Source organism: Etheostoma spectabile, chromosome 5 (genome assembly GCF_008692095.1).
Source record: "Etheostoma spectabile isolate EspeVRDwgs_2016 chromosome 5, UIUC_Espe_1.0, whole genome shotgun sequence".
NCBI classification, from domain to species: Eukaryota; Metazoa; Chordata; class Actinopteri; order Perciformes; family Percidae; genus Etheostoma; species Etheostoma spectabile.
This window is the reverse complement of record NC_045737.1, coordinates 13,853,217-13,869,168: the sequence shown is the minus strand read 5'-3', so window position 1 is coordinate 13,869,168 and position 15,952 is coordinate 13,853,217. Positions and strand designations below refer to the sequence as shown.

The following is a 15,952-nucleotide window of genomic DNA, read 5'->3' as shown; positions in this document are numbered from 1 at the left end:
ATTATGAACCTGAAACTGAGCATAATATAAGCACTTTAACATTAAACACAGGTTGCACTAAGCTACAGTTACCTGTTAACTGTTAGTATCATTAGCTTTTGTTTGCCATTGTTCTTCATGAAAACTCTGTGCTACAGGTCAATGTTGAGTATCTTTCATCATTTCTAAGCGTCATAATTGTGACACATAAAACCTTCTCATTAAGTCCAATGCTCATTTCTTCTAGCTTTTAGATGTGAAATCTGTAAAGCAAGAAGACTACACAGATTTATGCATCGATGAATGAGTGAGAATTTTAGCTTCAACATTAACTAAGTTGTCTTGTTATCTTGTATTAAAGTGTGGAGAGGGTCAACAATTTTAGCACTGGACCAATATCCAGCAGCAATCACATTCACCTCTTCATACGGATTTCTGTGATCAAGGTGGAGCATTTAAAATGTACTCAGAAATCACATATAAAAGAGCCTTGTAATGTTGTGCACGTGTTTTACAATCCAATTGTGTTTTTATACAACTGAGTCATGTAGTGATATGGAAATGTTAAAAAGCTCTCAGTAGTGTCAAAGTGGATTTTAAAGAAAAATGTTTAAAGTCAAAACTGTCATTAAGAGCTGAACCTGTTGTGAAAAGACACATTGATTTTAATATAGTCAGAGATTTCTGAAACTGTGCATGTAACTGCAAGTGCAACTGTAAGTCCTCTGTTTAGACAAAATGTTGTCTCTATAACTAGATATCAGTTTGCTCCTTCTACCTCCTAGCAGAGGTTGTAAACGTAACAAAACTTTCCTTTCAGGGTGTAAAAGTGTGGCAGTAGTTTGGTGAGGAGCAAAGAAATTCCAAAGCAGCTACGTTCGTACATCTGCTCCCAGAAATATGATGCAGCAAGTTCAAGAAGCAGCAGTTGATAAAAACTAAAAATCCTCGTACAAGCAGTCCGGAAGGTTTGGGTGTAAACCGACTAAACAGACCACACACACACACACACACACACACACACACACACACACACACACACACACACACACAGAGAGAGGAGTATTGAGGGGCAGCTCCCTAACAGCCTTAGCAGCCAAAGGGATCGACACAGGACAAGGCATCTGCTGTCTGAATGAGAAGAGCGCAGCTTGTGTGTGTGTGTGTGTGTGTGTGTGTGTGTGTGTGTGTGTGTGTGTGTGTGTGTGTTGTTGTGTGACAACATCTAGTTTAGCACCAGGCCCTCTACCCCTCCGAGCTACACAACAAAAATAACATATGCTTTATTATAAGTGTGTGAGTGCGCTGAGCAGGAAAAGGCAATTAGAGCAGTGTTAAGCTGAGTGTCGCAAACTGCAAACACACTGCAAATGCCTTAACACACACACACACACACACACACACACATACACTTTGCGGGTGTCACATCCTGTTTCAAGTTTGTTTTGAGTACCTTTTATGTGTTCTGTCTAGTTTTCCACTCTCTGTTTTATTTTGATACCCACCGTCTTTGTCATTACCCGATGTAAGTCGAGTGCAGATGTGAGTTGCGCATGCTCAGATTTAAACGGTTTACAGCATAACGTGTCATACCCAAAACTTTTTCTCATTACAAACAATAACAGAAGACAGAAATCATTCCAAAAACCTTTTAGCTATCTATGATTGTTTGATTGGTAACGTTAGCTCAAAACGCCATTCAAGTGACAGCCTTTGTTGTGTTTGATTGCTAGCATGTAGCCAGCAGTGAATAAACTATCTAGGTAATTTTTCTGTATTGACATTACAGAAGTCTCTCGTTAGCATCTTGTAGGCTACGTGCAGCAAAGTGACGCATGCGTGACTCACATCTGCGCTCAACTCACATTGGGAAGTAACAGTCTTTTCTCAGTTTTCCAGTATTCCTTGTGTCCCTGTTTTTCCGATTCCCTGTGTTTTTGTTCCCTTGCCTGTTTTTTTGGAAACTGTTGCCGTGAGTTTTGTTTTTTCTCTAAATAAAACTTTTGAAATTCTACTTATCGGAGTGGAATTGTCAAGATGGTTTGCTATTTGGTCAACATTGTGAATTTGAGTTTTAACCGTCATAAAGTGAATACCCTGAATATGGCAATTCAGCTGAAATCACCATGACAATTAGCTTTTTTAAATGCTGGTATGTGTGGTACTTTACTGTGCTAACTAATTACTGTAAGAGTAACAACACTGCTTCCAGTAAAGGGTTCAGAAGCCAGCTCCTGTATTCAAGAGGGTTTAGTTGGCTATAGCATCTACACCTATGACCTACACACATAATGAGGTTAGAAGAGAGCTCCTTTTCCGTGGAAAACTGTTCTCATTCATATTTTTATATGAATTAAATTCCCTTACTACAGAGCAGCAAGTAAAAAACTGGCATGATGGGAGCTAAACAGTTACTGTGGTGAATAAGAGAGAAATATAAACAGAGATACAGGGCAAGAGTCTTCACAGGAAACCACTAAGAGGATTAACTACACACACCATACATTTCACTTTTCAAACAACCTGCACTGTGTGTGCGTGTGTGTGTGTGTGTGTGTGTGTGTGTGTGTGTGTGTCTTAACCATTTCAAGAAGTATATTACACACAATAAAATCCAGACACACACTCACAAACACACATAATCATATACCCTGGTGTTCCTCCTTTCAGTGCGCTTTTAAGGTCTTGATCAGGATAGGTGGAGTATAGCTACTGTTAAAGAAGCTAAATGGGCTAAAGTGTGTGTGTGTGTGTGTGTGTGTGTGTGTGTGTGTGTGTGTGTGTGTTTGTATAATCCAATCTTCATTCTCCCTGCTCTATAATTGGGTTTGTGCTCAGCAGCTCAGACCCTGCAGGCTGTATCTTTCTTTTGGGCAGGTTTTGTCTACATTTTTATTTCGAGAGTCATAGCACAAACACAACCCCTGTCTGCCATACACACCCCCACACACACACACACATGCACACACACACACTCTTCAAACCGCCCCTGCACCCCCACTGTCAAGATCCTTCAAAAAAACGAGATGTTGCAAGCACCAAGCTGTGTAGTTGTATTACCAGGAGTGCTGTGTGTGTGTGTGTGTGTGTGTGTGTGTGTGTGTGTGTGTGTGTGTGTGTGTGTGTGATAAGGCTTTGCCCCCCAGCGTGACTGATAATCCAAGTATGTATCCAAGTATGCATATTGTTTCCTGCACCTGCATTATTGCTGCAGGCAGATATTTATTTGAACCATATGCTTTTATTAGGCATGATAACTTTAATGACTGAGAAAGGTCTTCTTTTAAAACTTGTCTTGTCACATCTGTCAGGCTTCACTTGATTTCCAAAAGCATTAGCGTGAAGGCAATAAAACATGTGATTGAGCGCTGGATACATGGTCTTGTGTTTCAGTGTTTCAACATCCACTCCTTTGATTTTGCAGTTAATTTAATATATCGCCATATGCACTGATATCTAGCTGTCATAATAAAGATATGAGGGATGAATGGATTTATTAGTGTGTGATGACATAAAAGTCATGGAGCACATGTTTTATTCCCCCCCCCTCCCTTCTCCACCTCAGGCTGTGAAAAGGTGCAACTCCTCTTCTGCGAGAAATACAGTGAAAAATAGGTCCTCTGCAGCTTTGCTCCCCGATGTTGTGCTGCCAGCCTTTCAAGTCACAGACCTGGCTCCAAAAGTCTTTACAGAGGGAAACCAGCCAACAAACTGTGCAGTGTTGAATGACTTAGATGAGAAACAAGAGCCAAGAAGTAGTCAGCCATGTACTTTCTCTCCCCCCAGTGGGCACAGTGTTGCGGTAATTATTTGGCAGAAGACATCATGAAACAGATCTGAAAGCTGCAATTATGACGAGGACGAGGCATGACTGCTGTAATTTCTGTAGCGTTACAGGCTGTCATGCCACTATAGATTTGGGTGAGTCGAGGGTGAGTCTGAGTCCAGTTGATTGATGATGCTATGATCGCAGTGATCACAAGAGGGGTGATGAAGATCATTTGAAATATATAACTTCACAGACGTTAAGGAGTGATTCTGGTATTGAAAGAATGCAAACTGGAGGAATCACAAATGAGAATAAACTAAATTAAATTGAGTGTAGTACAGACTAAATCTGTGTTTAATGTGAACAAGCCAACCAACATCACCTCCTCACATCAGTTTTTGAGAAAGTGTCTGTGAAGAAGAGCCTTATTGCTGAGATTCCTCCTTTGTACGGTCTTGCTAATGAGCAATACCAGCTACGCCTACAAGTGCTGACATTCCCACATCAACAAGTAAGAAATGGCGTTGGCGTGATCACTCAATTGTTTTCTCTCGCATTGGGTCTAAGGATGGCGATGTTGGGAGATCAAAGGGCGACGAGCTTTTTGTTGCTGCACGAGGAGTTGCGCAACACCTCTTGCAGCGTGAGTTAATCTCACGTCACCTGCGATCTTTCCCACAATGCCGCAATTAGTGATTCCCAAAATTCATTGAAAATGTTTTGGGGCAGACATCTAAGAAAAATAACAGAATTGAATAGACAAATATGACAGTATCACACAATGTTTAGCCAAACACAACTATAATTATATTACTAGAACCATTACTCTGAAAGTACATGCATAGTCTTGACTGCTGTGGCTCTGTCAGGCTGTAATTAGGCACAGTGGTAGACTATTTTGAGCTAAATGCTGTCAGAATTTCACAATGATGTTAACATGCTGATGTTTAGCAAGTATAACCATAGGCGGACTATTAGACAAAGGGTCCCTGGGCATCCCACCCCACACTTACTATATGCAAGACACATAGACTTTGTGGTGGTTTTGCCTCTTTTTTGCAGTTATGGGTCTTTTAGCAATTTAATCTCTCTTTGTGTTATTTTTTTGTCTCTTTGAAGTCAATGGAAGTCACTTTGTGGCAAATGTTAATGCTAAAATTTAAATGCTAACACGTTAAATCCAAACATTTGCTAGTTAGCACTAAACATTAATTGGACAAAATCACATTCTGACCTGATGATGGTGCTAAATGAAAAGATAAGGGATCCCCAGTTATTACAGTTCATTATGAGTGGGACACAAATTATTATTTTAAAACTTTTTCAACGACCTGTAGATAACCTGATCAATATACACATGTAACAGCCCCCAAAAGGCTGGTAAAGAAAATCGAGTGTCTGCATCTGTCCAATAACCTTAAGGGAGTTATCTCTAAAGGTCATCACTTCCGATCAATACCCCTCAGAGAGCAATTTGCAGTAGTCACCTGTCAAGTGAACACAGCATCCAGACCTCAAGGCGAATCAGCCAGTGTGACATTTTTTAAGATGCTTGTCAGTAATGTACAGGAGCTTTGAGGAACCTTTAGAGCTCATTCAGGCTTCAGACTCAAGAAAAAAAGCAGGGGTTCCTTATTAAAGAACTGTTCCACTAATCTAACACAGTTTCCATTGTGAGGAACCACAACGTATGAAGTAACAGTTTATTCTCATACTTTCTATGATTTACTCATTGATCATGATAGGTAGAAATAAATAGACAAAACCTGCCATAAAAATTACTCAAACAGCACAAAAGTTAATGCAGCATCTCCGCTTTTAGAGGATTTACAGGACATCTACATTAATATAAATTCAGGTTCCCCTAATCCATTAATTTGCATGTTTAGTGGACAAGCAGCTTGGACAAAACCTAATAGAAATTACTCCATGTATTAAATCCAATTTAGTGATTGTATACCTTAAACAACTCTCCTACTGTAAATAATAGAAGTGTTGATAGGGCTTCAACAATATAAAAGCAAGTAGATAGAAACAATGACAGCTTTTGTCAGTGGTACTGTGATACTGTAACTCAGTAGGAGTCCTTTCTCTTTCAGCTTCATGTGAAACAAGTCAACGCAATCCTCATACTGCATGTTCAGCCTAAACATGCAACTCCTGAGCCATAAAGAGAATCCTAAATCAGAGAACAGAGGGGGTCACACAAGCCTGTGTTTGAATCCTTAAGTCTAGAGACAAATTAGGGTACAGCTCGAATTAGCAATGCCGCATCATGCTGTGCAGCTATACTGAGACTCAAGTCCTTATAGGCTCCACTGCAGCTTAAATTAATATGCTAATGGAATCCACACATAGTTTTAAAAATAGTTTTAACGTGAGACATTGTGTGTGGTTCAGATGCCTCCAATCATGCAGGCATCTGTTTTTTTCAGAAGTAATTGATTGGAAAATGCCATTTATTTTAAGCTTTGCTAAATGTGTTGCTTCTGTTTTGATCTAATAATAGCAGCAGTGACCAGTTAGATATGGCCCTAAAATATTGTAAACCAACATCTCTTACAGTTTAAGTATTCAGTTAGATAACTTTGTTTAAGCTCTTTCTTGAAAAACTACAAGTTGGTCAATCTAATAAAAGGCATGATAGAGAGCTAACACATTGTTCAAACTCCTAAAACTTAATCATAAATCTGTGTGTGAGACTCCCAAAGGCAGGCGTTAGTGGGAAAAGTGTATATGCAAAACATCTATTTTTTTACTGTCTGCACAACAATTCATAGACAAATAAGAACCGTAAATCCCTACTAGGATTTCAAGAAAGAAGATTGGCAAGTATTCACAATGCTTGTCTAGATTAATGGATCAGGTTGTAATTAAAACTAAGCTGCAATGTTTGCCTTCTGACTAATTTGAGGAGTTAGTCTTTCTTAAATTTTAATGCAACAATGAGTGGCCAGAACAGGTGCTAGTATCTCCTGTTAACCCAAGAAAAAAACGTTTGACTGCCAAGATGTCTGTCTTTCTCTTTAAAGCTCCACTTTTATTATTGATATTAACGGTGGAAAAAATGTGTAACGTGAAAAGTATCTCTCGTAGTCACAAAATCAATTATCACTGACTCTGCAGGTCTATGAAGCTTTTTAGCCTTTTTAAGCTCCTTTTGGGGTAATACTCCACTTTTGAGGGAGATGAGTTCCATCTCAGCGCTCTTATCAAGCTTGTTTCATTCATTCAACCCCCCAGATGAACCCACTATACACTGTCTGCCCAGCACCAAACAGCAGACAGACAAAGTTAAGAGACTAGCTGGTGAATATATTGGAACATCTAGCAGCCAAAGAGCCAGATATGAGAAATATTGGATTTCAAGTGGATGCAAACATGATTCTAACTGAATGATTGTTATTCTGTGTAAATAGGTGACTGTTTGCTAACACATCAGCCATAACAGCTTTAAAAGGCATTAATATGTCAGAGGAGTGTCCCTCAGCTTGTTGCAAAGTTATTCTGCCCCCTAATGGCCAAGAAAAAAAATCTGTTAGTAAAAATTATAAAGCAACTAAAATGACCCAGAAGCTGACTTTTGAAAGAATATCCAGTGTACAAAAGTGTAATGGTACACTATCAAAATTTCCATACCACTCACTTTACATCCAATCGATAGCAAGTAAGAGTCTTCACCATTGTGTCCTGACAATAGGCGGAACACAATACTCCTGTGACCTTCAAGAAAAATCGTGTTCAGCAGAAAATTGCTGGCTGAGAAAATAAAGAGCTGAGGAAAAAAGGTGGAAGGGATTTTTTTTCTACCTGAAGACAGGAACAAATTGACGCATATTAGAGCAGCAGAGGAGGAATACTTGGGGCACAGAGTGTGTGACTCAGGGGGGTGGCAGAGTGACATGACGTAGTTGTTTAAGAGATGAGATTTTGGGTTACAGAGACGGAAGGTTGCTCTGCTGTCCGGAAATAATTTGATCTTTCATGTATTTTTATAACGTTATCCTGCTTTTTTTGACCTTGAGACTCTTTCTTATAACAGTTTCTTAAAATGTACAATAAGAGTTCTGTTGTCTTTGTTATCTCTACTTACATTTTTTCTCTTTCTGCACTTTGCTTTCATGTGTAACTGGTGTGCTAATACAGTTAGCTGAACTCCTCCCGCTGCAGGGGCTGCTGGCACGAGCAGGTGCTCATGTGAATCTATGACAGCCCCGTCCATATTTAGTAAAGCTCTGTGATGACTCCACAGACGGTCCCTCTGCCTCCAACCCAGAGTATTTTGGTGGCAAAGACTTTCCAGGCACCGGCGGAAAAAACAGCTGCAGCTGGGCGCCATGAAACGGCTATTTTAACTTTCACTTTGTAACCGAATATCCAGGGGGAAAATAAAAGTCACCAGGCAGGGAGTTATTTTGCTAGATAGATTAAACTGTATATGTATAAATGGCAAAATATACATACAAAAAATGTATTAACAGACATGGTCACTGCTTATCGGCGCCAGGAATGTTTTCCTGATGCCGATAAGTAGCGGCGGGCAGGCAGCCATTATGAATCAGATGATAGCCACTCCTGGCGTCGCCTATGTCACAGCAGCAAACATGATACTGCAAGCCAACTATTTGTGGTTTCATAAAGGAAACTGCCAATGTGCCGTACTGTATATATCTGTCTTAGCTCAAATGGTTTTGTGACACAAGGAGGGAAGCCATGAAGGGAGGAGGGAAAGGGTTTAAAATTAATTCTCAGTCAGGACTGAATATTTAGCATGTGTCGCACCGCAGCAGAAACGGAAAGTAACTTTTACACCCCTACACTCACTGCATTTTCTATTCCCACTACACTTATCTGAGAAATAAAACATATGATCATCTTATTAAAAAAATGCCATTTAGGTACCACGATGCCATACCATTCTCATTGAGTTTTATATGAAAAGGTCAGAGGTCATAACTGACAACTAGAAACACCAGTAGACCCGTGTTTTCATTAATAAGGCCATGTTCAAAGTCGACAACTAAACAATAGCTTTAAATGTTTCTCATACCAACACTGAACTAGGGAAGAGTGGTTTTCCAACACACACTTTACCACAAACTAGAATTACTGGTTGTATGCGTCCGCCTACCACTCAAATTCAGTTTACATCCATGTCTGTCCAGACTTAAATTATATGTAGTGAAGACCTTGAAAGAATTCAAAAAAATGGGAGGCCTATTAACTGCTTCATACACATCTTCAACCCACTCAAACTACAATCACCAGTTTTAAGGTGAATGTCACTGACTAAATGTCTACCTTCCTGTTCCTGAGTTATTGCATTGAAGAATGACCTGAAAAACATTTTTGCAGAACATCATGATGTCACAATGAAGTTGAGCTTTGACCTTTTGGATATAAAGAAAGCTTATTGTGAGGTAACAGCGACATTGACTTTGAACACGAAAATCAAATCAGTCCATGTAGATGCTTGTGCCAAATTGTAAAAAAAATTCCCTCAAGGTGTTCCTGAGATATTGCATTTATGAGGAGGGACGGACGGATGGATGGACAGACGGGCAAAGGGACGTACGGACAACCAGCTCTTGCCTGAGGCATGACAAAAACTGGAGTTGGAGACATGTATTCCTCTGAGGGACTTTAATGTCAATTTCCTAATATTTTTATAAATATTTGAGATTGTTTTCAGGTTGTTGAACTTCAATGAATAAAACATTTAACTTTTATATACTGTGTATTTTTAGGTACATTTTACTTACACAAAGAAGTACAAAGAAGACAAGTATTGCTTTCTTATTTTAGATCTAAGTAATCCTTCCATCACTGCTGCAGAATCTATTTTGACAGTGTACGTCCTCTGTCAGTTAGGCAAGTACTGCAGCAGACAGATATGATTTATTTAAATGTGCCTTTTAAAGAAAAGTCTGCTTTACATTTGAGAGTTGAAGGTCTTTGCAGTGAAGAAGAAGTGTCAGATGAAACAGCGAGAGGTGGTTTAGACTTATTTTTAGGCCAATTAAAATCAATGCGAACATCACTGCACATATTGGACTAATTACTTGTTCAGATTACTGTTACATAAAAAAAACACATAATATGTTGCATAGATAACTGAAGTAAAGGATCTGGATTAATCTGGAGTTTATTTTGAAGATAGTCATTTGAGGATGTTTGCTTTTGAAGGAGTCTGAAAGCTGTTATGCTTTCATCCTGCATTATCAACTCTGGATGATAGTCTTCATCCTCACGTCAGTCAGTTATCATATAGGTGGGTGTTGTAACTACGATGGCATTAACTGAAGTGTAGCTCTGTACAGAGAGCAAAGACTCATCTTTACTATGTGATGAGTAAAAGTCCTCACAGTGAAAAGGCATCTGATGAACAGTCTGAGGTGGATGGAAGCATCATTAATGCTTGAATATGCCTCTTTAATCTTTTCATTTTTATTTAGATCAAGGGAATTTAACTCCGCTATTCATCTCTCTTTCACCTCTTGTGTGTTTCTACCATTAGAATATGATGATGCTGCTAGCAAATTGCTATATTGTAATGTGGCAGTCCACAGTGTCCTTCAGCTGTCTCATTAGCGGCGCATTCACTGCCTTTTTTGACAGATGAAAAGAAAGCACAACATGATTTGTCATCGCAATTTTTCTTTTGGAGATGGAGCAGCATGAATTTAGAAAGTGTGTAGTAAAAACGTGGCAGCATCATACATGGAAGTTGTGAAGGAAACATATGTAAAGCATAAAAGCAAAAGAGGCACTCGGGTGAGAAACAACAGAAAGATGAAATCAAAGATGACTTCCTCCCCATGCCAGCTAATCTTACTGCGGCAGAAAAGCATATAGCACACACTTTTTAAGATCTTCTTGTCCTTGTCATTCATACCTTTCCTTCTTTAGAAAACATGTATGTGTATTCTACACTACATGGCCAAAAGTCTGTTTACTAAAGCCTCCACTCTTCTGGTTTCAGGCTTTCAACCTGATTTGGAACTTGACAACAGAGATTTGCTACAATTAACAAGAGACACGAGTGACGTCCAACAGTGATGTCCAACAGTGATGTTGGGGGATCAGCTCTTGCTCCCAAATGTGTTTGATAGAGTTGAGGTTAGAGTTCTGTGCAGGTCAGTCCAGTTCTTCCACAACATACTGGGAAATCCATTTTTTTATTTATGGAGCGGGCTTTGTGCACAGGGGGCACTGTCGTGTTGAAACAGGGAAGGGACAAACATAAAGTTGTAAACACAAAAGAAAAAAAATTTCATTGTATGCTGCAGTATTAAGATTTCTCTTCATTGGATTGGAAAATCCCTCCAATAAACATATTTTCCTTATTTTGAAAGTGACAAAACTGCCAAATTTAAACTTTCTCTTGAGGCTTTTAGCCATCAAAGACTATGATTCAAACCCCCTCACGTTCCATGTTTGTTTAAAATGAACAATTACTATATTAAAAACCTCAGTCCCTGCAAGTCAGTACATTACTTTCATCTTCCTTAAATGGCTGATACAATTAACCCAATAATCGATAAGTCAATCAACAGACAGGTCTCCATCACCATCAACGGCTTTCAGACTGTTCGGGCCGACAGGGACTGCACCGAGAGCGGTAAGCGGAAGGCGGGGGGCTTGCCGTTCTAGTTAACACAGATGGTGATCCCGGTCACATTACGTTTAACACGCGTATCTGTAGCCCGGACATTGAACGGCTCGCTGGGGACTCCGCCATATTATCTGCCACGTGAAATCTCACATGCCATCGCCGTTGCTTTTACATTCCGCCCTCGGCCAACCGCACGTCGGCGTGTAACGTCACCCACACCGCCATTGCCCAACTCCAGACTCAACACCCGAGTGCCCTCATTGTGACTCGGGTGACTTCAACCAGTTCCATGACCTCCACACTAACTAACTTCACCCAGTACTGCTGCTGCATACCAGAGAGGAAGAGACCTTGACCTGCTGTATGCTAATGTCAGGGACGCATACAGCTCTTCCCCCCTCCCCCCACTGGGCAGATCCGACCACAACCTGGTTCACATCAAACCCTGCTATGTCCCTGGTGAAAAGGCAACCTCTGACCTCAAGGACAGTGGAGGGTGGTCGAGGAGGCCTATGAACACTTCAGGGATGTTTTGAGGTGACAGACTGGGATGCACCTGTGAGCCACAGGGAGGACATAGATGGGCTGCTGAGTGTATCTCAGATTACTAAACTTCTGTTGGACTGCACTGTCCCAGCAAGGACTGTTCAGTGTTACCCAAACAACAAACGGTGGGTAACAAAGGACATCAAGAACATCCTGAATGCTAAGAGGAGGCTTTCAGAGCTGGGAATAGGGAGGAGGTGAGGGCCATTCAGGGGACCTGAAGGTGAGATCAGGGAGGCTAAGGAGAAGTACAGGAGGAAGCTGAGCGTAAACTCCAGCAGAACAACATGAGGAGGTCTGGAGGCGAAGGAGGACCATCACTGGCTTCAGACCAGCTGGAGCAAGAGGTTGAAGGCAGCTTGGACAGGGCCAACGAACTCAACTGTTCTTTAACAGATTTGATGCTCCTGCTCCTCCGCCATCCCCCCATTCACAACTGCTGTCTCACCTCCAACCCCACTACTTCCCCCTCCCCCCTCACTGTCCCTTGTCCTCCTTCCAGGAGAGCCTACTCCCCTCCTCTAGCCCTCCGGTTAACACCTCTCTCCAGCCTACTCCTCCCCCTCCCCTACCCCCCCTGTGACCTCTGTGTGCCTCACTGCTGACCAGGTGAGAAGACAGCTGACCACTCCACTCTAATAGGCTGCAGGCCCTGAGTATTCCATCCTGGGGTGCTCAAAGCCTGTGCCTCTCAGCTATGTGAGTCTTTCACCATGTCTTCAACCTGAGCCTTAGTCTCCAAGGGTCCCCATGCTGTGAAGACATCTTCCCTCGTTCCTGTGCCAAAGACGCCACGTCCCAGTACGCCAAGGACACGACCCGTGGCACTGACCTCCCACATTATGAAGACCCTGGAGAGACGGTTCTGGAACAGCTGCGGCCCATGGTGAGACCTCTCCTGGACCCCCTCCAGTTCGCCTACCAGCCCCGTTGGGAGTTAGGACCCATCATCTTCCGGCTCAACCGCTCTACGCCCACCTGGACAGGCCGGCAAGCACGGTGAGGTCATGTTTTTTGACTTCTCCAGTGCTTTCAACACCATCCGGCCGCCCTGCTGGGTGAGAAGCTGACAGCGATGAAGGTGGATCCCCCCCTCGTGTCCTGGATTGTTGACTACCTGACTGGCAGACCACATATGTGCGCCTGCAACACTGTGTATCAGACAGAGTGGTCAGCAACACCGGCCCCGCAGGGGACTGTCCTCTCTCCCTTCCTCTTCACCATCTACACACAGACTTCAACTACCACACCGAGTCCTGCCATCTTCAGAAGTTTCTGATGACTCTGCTGTGTTGGATGTATCAGCGAGGGGGATGAGGCTGAGTACAGAGCTGTGGTGGGGACTTTGTCACATGGAGTGCAGAACCATCTCCAGCTCAATGTGACAAAGACCAAGGAGCTGGTGGTGGATCTAAGGAGAGCCAGGCAGCACAGTGGCCCTGTTTCCATCCAGGGGGTCAGTGTGACATCGTGGAGGACTACAAATACCTGGGAGTGACTTGGCAATAAACTGGACTGGGCCAGAACACTCAAGCCCTCTACAGGAAGGGCCAAAGCCGTCTCTCATTATTTTCTGAGGAGGCTGAGGTCCTTCAACATCTGCAGGACGATGCTGAAGATGTTTATGAGTCTGTGGTGGCCAGTGCTATCCTCTTTGCTGTTGCATGCTGGGCAGCAGGCTGAGGGTAGCGGACGCAACAGACTCAACAAACTGATTCGCAAGGCCAGTGACGTCGTGGGGTGGATCTGGACTCTCTGTCGGGGGTATCAGATAGGAGGATGCTGTCCAACTACATGCCATCTTGGACAATGCTCGCACCCACTCCACGGCTTGTTGCTCATCACAGGAGCACCTTTCAGTGACGACTCATTCTCCAAAATGCACTACAGACGCCACAGGAAGTCATTCCTGCCTGTGGCCATCAAACTTTTTAATCCTCCCTCTAAGTTTCTGACACACACACACACACACCCACACCACACACCACCCACACACACACACCACACACTTAGAGAGGTTGAAACTGGACAATATTTCTGTATTATCTGTTTTGTGCAATAACACTGGCCTGACATGTGTGCAATCTCAAATACCACAATTATTATTATTATTATTATTATTATTATTATTATTTAACTTTTCACCATTCCAAATCCTTAATTATGTGAATTATGTAAATAATGTAATAACATTCCTTTATGTAAATACCGTACGTTCCATTCCTTATATTTCTTTATTTCTTGTATTTCTACTCTTATTATAATATTGTGCAACTACAACACAGAGTTTCCCTGGGGATCAATAAAGTATTTCTGATTCTGATTCTGATTCTGATTCTGATTAACTATTAGGTGGTTTCAGCTTCACAATTTTGAGGACTTTTCTAAGTTTACTTTCATTGTAAATTGAACGTCTTTAGGTTTTGAACTGTTGGTCGAACAAAACAAGCTAGACAAGATTTCACCTTGGACTCTGAAAACTAAAAAATAAATGATTAATTGAAAAATAGTTTGATGGCTATTGTGTCTACATCTGAAGCTATGTAAGGTTTTGTATTCCATTGTCTCCATTCAATAATCCACTTGTTGTAATCAGCAGACAGCTGAACGGACTCTGTGACTCTGCTCTGATTGGTGGAGCTCTCTGCAGACCCGTATGACACACATGCTCAACATGCCTCAGGGAGGACAGCCGGGAGAGAACAGACACTGTGATGAAAACTGGCATTAGGCTGCACTTCAGGGACCAATAACAAGGGACTTGTCCACCACTGAGGGACCGCAACATCCACATGCCATTGAATACATCTCATACAGGCTGTTTGTTAATGGCAGCGACTTCTGTCAGGACCATACCAGTGTTTCTTCAAGGTTAAACTACAAAATGCATGAATTTGCATATGCTATTTTGTATGTTATTTCAGGATGATTGTCATACATGTACAAAGAGATAACACTTATGCAGGAAAAAAGATGTTCGAAACCAATAAACATATAGCTCGGAAATTAACCAAGCTATTAGACAAAATCCAATTTAAAGAAGACAAAGAATAACCATGAATATTAAGTTATTTTCCTGCACCGCAAATCTTGCAGTGAGGCAGCTGACGCTCAAGTCAGTGATTTTTTATGAGTTATAACAAGACAAAAAACTGTAGAGGCAAAAAAATGATGCTCATTGTGATGAAGCTTTGTTGCCGCGGGACAGGCCGGCATTGCGTGTTGGGCGTGTGGCTCGGCTAGGGTCGCCTTCTTTTGGCTGGGGGTACTGCCAGGTGGCACTTTCTCTGTTTGCAAGTTCCATTTTCACTTTCTCACAGCCTCCTGCATTGAACGGTCCACCTACATAAAATTTTAATTTTTTACCACATCAACCAGCAGAGTGCGTGTAGTGCAAGTGTAGGGTGTGGTGGAAAAAAATTCTAAGGTTCGACAGAAACCGAACCCCGTCAAAAAGCCCAATATTCGGCTGAATCCAAACCCGAATCCTAGATTCAGTGCATAGTTACAATGTTTGTCACGGAAGTAAAGGCCAGACTACAATAGAGCTGTTTGGAGCTGAACGGGGTTTTCTGTTGGAGAAGATAAGTCCCTTTGGGGTGGACTTTAAACTTTTCCACTTTGTAAACTTGTAACATGCACAAAAAAGATATATAACACAATAAAGGAAACTATGACTTTATTCTCCATAATATAATTACTGTATTCTCTTATTATGGCTGTTTTTTTTTTAAACTACAGCTTTCTTCTTAGGATTTTGACTTTTTCTTAAATAATTATGACTTATTGTATAATCCTTCTGAAAATGATGACTTAATTCTTATAACATTACTAAAAAAAATCAATACAATGTATACTATAATGTTGATATATTTATATGTTGTAGTGTTGCATTACATGATATGTGACAATTAAATGACAGAAAATAAAAATTCATTCATTCCTTTCATGTATATATATATATTTTTTTTTGTCTGTATTACATTTGTACACTTTATTTATCAACGGGTGTTGACTGTAATCTTCTTATTGTTGTTGTTTTT

At 41.3% G+C, this 15,952-nt stretch overlaps 1 protein-coding gene and 1 long non-coding RNA gene across 3 annotated transcripts in view; one reads left to right on the top strand and one right to left on the bottom strand.

Annotated features, from left to right (window-relative positions):
- fras1 (Fraser extracellular matrix complex subunit 1) overlaps positions 1 to 15,952 on the bottom strand; it is a 242,061-nt gene that overhangs the window by 180,650 nt on the left and 45,459 nt on the right. The gene's annotated exons all lie outside the window — the stretch shown is intronic.
- The window catches only part of LOC116689099 (uncharacterized), a 6,093-nt gene continuing 5,422 nt past the window's right edge, over positions 15,282 to 15,952 (top strand). Inside the window, exon 1 of the long non-coding RNA XR_004331921.1 lies at positions 15,282 to 15,413. This is a non-coding gene — a long non-coding RNA (uncharacterized LOC116689099). The remainder of the gene's footprint in view (positions 15,414 to 15,952) is intronic.